We start from the raw sequence: 5,968 nt of genomic DNA, 5'->3' as shown, positions 1-5,968 counted from the left end.
TTATTGAAGTTTAATGGAAGAAAATGAATCCTTGTCGCTAATTGAATAGCTTTTGTTAAGTGATTTTTAATGAAATTGTCAAATAGGGATTAAATTGAGAGATATGAAAATTATGTGTTAAATATGTGAAATTGTGAAATAAATGGGCTGTTATAGACTTATAAGATATTAGGCTATGCTTAGGTGTGGTGAAATTACATGAATTTCATTTCTACATGTCTAGGGACTAAGATATTAGGCTAGGCTTAGGCCAGCCTCCCTAGCTTCGCCCCTGTACGTGGATAAAAATAGGCTATTTGAAAAGCCAATTTGCCACTCAATTTGGGTTAAACCTACAAGCATCAAACCAAGCACATTTGCACTATAATTTCAGCCAATTTCAATACAAAAACTTACATCATCCATGCCATATTATTATCAACCAAATTCAAGCTTATAATCTATACTCAATCATATCAAATCATAAGCCAAAGTCATATTAAATCATATGTTTCCAATTCACCTCATCCATTCACATGCCAAAACCTTATCAAATTGACCATTTCACTAGGCCATTGAAGCATATCAAAACATACCATTTATGAACACAAGCATATACCAAATTCATTCATAATCTCATCCATAACCAAGCCATATCACATGGCTAGATATAAACATCACAAAACATAACCAAAATCCTCTAGCCTATACATGCCATACTACAATATATACATTTTCAAAAGGTACCAAAATAGAGTTCGAAAGTGTGATGATGATCCTCGAGCTCCCGATAGCTACGATATCTATAAAACAATGCAAATACACACAAAGTAAGCTTTCAAAAGCTTAGTAAGCTATATACAAATAAACTTAACAAATAACATCAATTCATTCATATAATTTAAGGCAAAATACATTCACTTAGCCATATATCTATTATATTTCATTTGAACATAATTTACATATACATATCATAACTCATTCTCATAACAACTCATACTTATATCATATATCCACCAAGGTACATATACTTTCCTTTCATTCTCAAACATGGTATACAATTCAAACGTACCTGAGTCGGATACAAATTCACATAGTTATCTATTTTCTCAGAATGCCCGTTGAACCGTTAGAAATCATAAGGATATGCGAACAGCTCGAAAAGCTCATACAATGCCAACGTCCCAGACGTGGTCTTACATGTAATTAAATATCGATGCCACTGTCCCAGACAGGGTCTTACACGAAATTAAATATGATGCCAACGTCCCAGATGTGGTCTTACTTGTAAATCATAAATGGATGCCAATGTTCCAGACATGGTTGTACATGATAACACATATTGGATCCTATGTCATGACATATGTATCTTAACTATTCTTATGGTTCGTACGGGGCTTTTCGGACGTCGGAACTTTGTCGATACTTCCTCGGATGTCTCACTTTACTCAACTCATATATTCTTTCATCATATTACAATAGAATATAATCGATAGTAATTCAATTCAAAACACATTTATTTGTATATAGACTTACCTCGTACGGATTCGGATAGACGAATCGACTACTTGACGACTTTTGACTTTCCCCGATCTAATTCCGTTTTCTTTAATTCTTGATCTATATAAATTTTATTCACCAAATCATTCAAATCAATCTAAAAACACATATTTAGGGAAATTTACAAATTAACCCTCATATTTTCATATTTTGACAATTTAGTCCCTAATCACAAAAATCACAAAATACACAAAATTTGCATATACCCATGTTAGGCCGAATTCTCATAGTATTCATATAAGCCTATATGTTTCATTTATTTCACACTTTAGTCCTTCAATTTACAAATTTCACAATTTATTCCAAATTACTCAAACTCATCAAAAATTCAAATACAAAATATGTTAACCCAAAACATATCTTTCATTTACCAAAAACTAACTTCACAAAGCTTATAATTTCATCAATGGCTCAACCCAAAATCATCAACAAAATAAAAAATTGAGACATGGGCTTGATAGTATTCAAAGCAACAATTACAAAAATGTAAAAATTATCGAAAACGGAACAAAACTCATACCTTAGTCAAAAATCACAAGTGCCAAACCCTAGCTATTATTTTTCCTTTTCTTTTCTTATGATTTTCGGCAACAATGAACATGAAATGAACTAATTTTCATGTTTGGTTTAATTTTAATTAACATAGTATGCTAAATACCAATTTTGCCCTTTTATTAAACCATTAATAAACAATTATATTAAGGCCATAATTGTCCACTCATGCTTTCAATGGTGTAATAAAAACATAAGGACCTCTCAATTATAAAGACATAGCAAATAGGCACTTTAGCAAATAGAACACATCTTTTACATTTTCAGCAATTAGGTCCTTTTTGCAAATAAAGCACACAAATGATCGAATTTTCATACGAAACTTTCACACATGATAATTCACATATTATAAACACAAAAAATAATATTAAAATATTTTTTGACTCAGATTTATGGTCCCAAAATTACTATTCTGACTAGGGTCTAAACCAGACTATTACAATTCTCCCCCCATAGGGATTTTCGTCCCCGAAAATCTTACAATTGAACAGATTCAGATATTGCTGTCTCATATCATCTTCAGGCTCCCATGTAGCCTCTTCAACACCGTGTCGATGCCACAATACTTTGACTAATGAAATTTTCTTATTTCACAGTTCTTTAACCTCGCGAGCTAAAATATGAATCGGTTCTTCTTCGTAAGTCATATCGAACTGAATCTCAATCTCAGATGGACAAATCATATGTGAAGGATCGAATCTGTATCGTTGAAGCATCAATACGTGAAACACATTATGAATCTTTTCTAGCTCTGGTGGTAACAACAATCGATAAACAACCGACCTGATACGCTCAATAATCTCTTATGGCTTGATGAACCTCAGACTCAATTTGCCTTTTCTGCCAAATTGGAGTACTTTCTTCCACGGTGAAACTTTCAGAAACACTTTGTCTCCAATCTCAAATTCAATGTCTTTTCATTTCAAATCTGCATATGATTTTTGACGATCGGAAGCTGTTTTTAGACTATCTCGGATCACTTTTACTTTCTGTTCAGTCTCTTTTATTAAATCCACCCTGTGAATATTATTCTCGCTGAGTTTAGTCCAATATAAAGGTGTACGACATTTGCGACCATATAAGGCTTCGTACGGTGCCATTTTAATACTCGATTGAAAACTATTATTGTACGCGAATTCAATTAATGGCAAATACTGTTCCCACGTACCTTTAAATTCAAGAATATAACATCTTAACATGTCCTCAAGAATCTGAATAATCCGCTCGGGTTGACCATCCGTTTGCGGGTGAAAAGCAGTACTGAAGTGTAATTTCGTACCCAGAGCATTTTGCAATTTCTTCCAAAATCGCGATGCGAATTTCGGATCTCTGTCTGACACAATAGATAATGGCACACCATGCAATCTCACAATATCAGAAATGTATAATTCAACTAACTTATCAAGTGAGTAATCAGACCATACCGGAATAAAATGGGCTGATTTCGTCAATCGGTCAACTACAACCCAGATAGTATCTTTCTTTCACGGAGATAGGGGCAAACCTAAAACAAAATCTATCGTTACTCTATCCCATTTCCATTCCAAAATCATTATTGGTTGTAACAATCCAGACGACACTTGATGTTCAGCTTTAACTTGCTGACAGATTAAGCATTTTACAACAAATTTAGAGATACCAGGCCACTAATAAAGCTGTTTTAGATTATTATACATTTTCGTACTACCCGGATGTATAGTTAAATGACTGTTGTGAGCTTCGTTCAAAATGAATTGAATCAATTCTGGATTTCTCGGAACACATATTCAATCTTGGAATCTCAGAAAATCATCTTTATGAACTCTGAATTCTGAATTAGAATCTAATTCACTTTGAGCTCGTTTTTCTATTATCTCATTATCAACTTTTTGAGCTTCGATAATCTATTGTAAAAACAACAGTCTCGCTTTCAATTCGGCTAATACCGAACCATCATCAGATAGAACCAAATGAGCATTCATCGCATGCAATGCAAATAGTGATTTTCGACTCAATGCATCAGCAACAACATTTGCTTTTCCTGGATAATAGTCAATAATAAGCTCGTATTTTTTTAATAGTTCTAGCCATCTTCTCTGTTGCAGATTCAAATCTTTCTGAGTCATCAAATATCTCAAACTCTTATGATCAAAATATATGTGACATTTCTCACCAAACAGATAGTGACGCCAAATTTTCAAAGAAAACACAATCGCAGCTAATTTCAGATCGTGCGTCGGATAGTTCTTTTCGTACAACTTTAACTGTCTCGAAGCATAAGCAATGACTTTGCCTTCCTTCATCAAAACACATCTTAAACTGTTCAACAAAGCATCACTATAGATCACAAATTCTTTACCCGATTCGGGTTGTACGAACACTAGAGCTTTAGTCAATAGGGCCGTCAATAAATCAAAGCTTTTCTGGAACTTTTCAGACCATTCAAATTTCACATCTTTCTGAAGAAGTTTCGTTAACGAAGTTGCAATAATATAGAAGCCTTTTACAAACTGTCTATAATAACCGGCAAGTCCCAGGAAACTGTGGACTTCAGAGACATTCCTCAGAGGCTTCCAATCCAAAATAGCTGAAATTTTTCTTCGATCAACTCAGATACCTGATGCTGATACAGTATGACCTAGAAAACCGACTTCGCACAACCAGAACTCACATTTGCTAAACTTTGTATATAATTGCTTATCACGAAAAGTCTGTAGTACTATTCTCAGATGTTTGGCATTCTCAGATTCATCACGTGAATAAATCAATATGTCATCAATGAATACGACAACAAATTGATCTAAATACGGTCTAAAAATTCTGTTTATCAAATCCAGAAAGATAGCAGGTGCATTCGTTAATCCGAAAGGCATAACTAAGAACTCATAGTGGCCATACCTCGTTTTGATTGCAGTTTCTGGAATGTTTGAGTCTTTTATTCGCAATTGATAATAGCCTGATCTCAAATCTATCTTCGAAAACATGGTGGCTCCTTTCAATTGATCAAACAAATTATCAATTTGAGGCAGAGGGTATTTATTCTTGGTAGTCACTTTATTCAACTGACTATAATCAATGCACATTCTCATCGTACCATCTTTCTTTTTCACAAACAGAACTGGTGCACCCCAATACGAGAAACTCGGTCTAGCAAACCCTCTATCAGTCAACTTTTGCAACTGAGAATTTAATTCTTTTAGTTTGGTTGAAGCCATTCTATATGGAGCTGTCAAAATCAGAGTAGTTCCTGGTACTAACTCAATGCCAATTTCAACTTCTCGAATCAGAGGTAATCCCAAAAGTCCTTCAGGAAACACATTAGGGAATTCACAGACAACATGTACTGATTCAACTCTATTTCTGACACTTTTGAATCAATCACATAGGCAAAGTAAGCTTCATAACCTTTTCTTACAATACTCAGAGCTTTCATCGAAGATATCACAGCAGGCAATCCATTCAAATCACTAGATTCAATTCAAACTATTTCATCATTCTTGCATCTCAAATCAATAGTTTTCAGTTTGCAATTCACAAAAGCATCATTTAAAGTTAACCAATCCATACCCAAAATTATATCAAACTCATCAAAGGGTAATAACATCAGATAGGCCAGAAAAAAAATGTCTCGAAACATTAACGAACATTTCTTGTAGACTTTATCAACCAAAACACATCTGCCTAGGGGGTTCGATACTCTAATCACAAATTCAGTAGACTCTACAGGCAATGTCTTACTAGATACTAAATTCATGCATATATACGAATGTGTTGATCCAGGATCTATCAAAGCAATCACAGAAGTATCATAAATTGTGAAAATACTAGTTATAACATCGGGAGACAAAGCTTCCTTATGAGCTCGGATGGCGTAGGCTCTAGTAGGTGCGCGAGCCTC

The sequence above is a fragment of the Gossypium arboreum genome, chromosome 2, assembly GCF_025698485.1.
Source record: "Gossypium arboreum isolate Shixiya-1 chromosome 2, ASM2569848v2, whole genome shotgun sequence".
Taxonomy (NCBI): Eukaryota; Viridiplantae; Streptophyta; class Magnoliopsida; order Malvales; family Malvaceae; genus Gossypium; species Gossypium arboreum.
Note: the sequence above shows the minus strand (reverse complement) of the source record.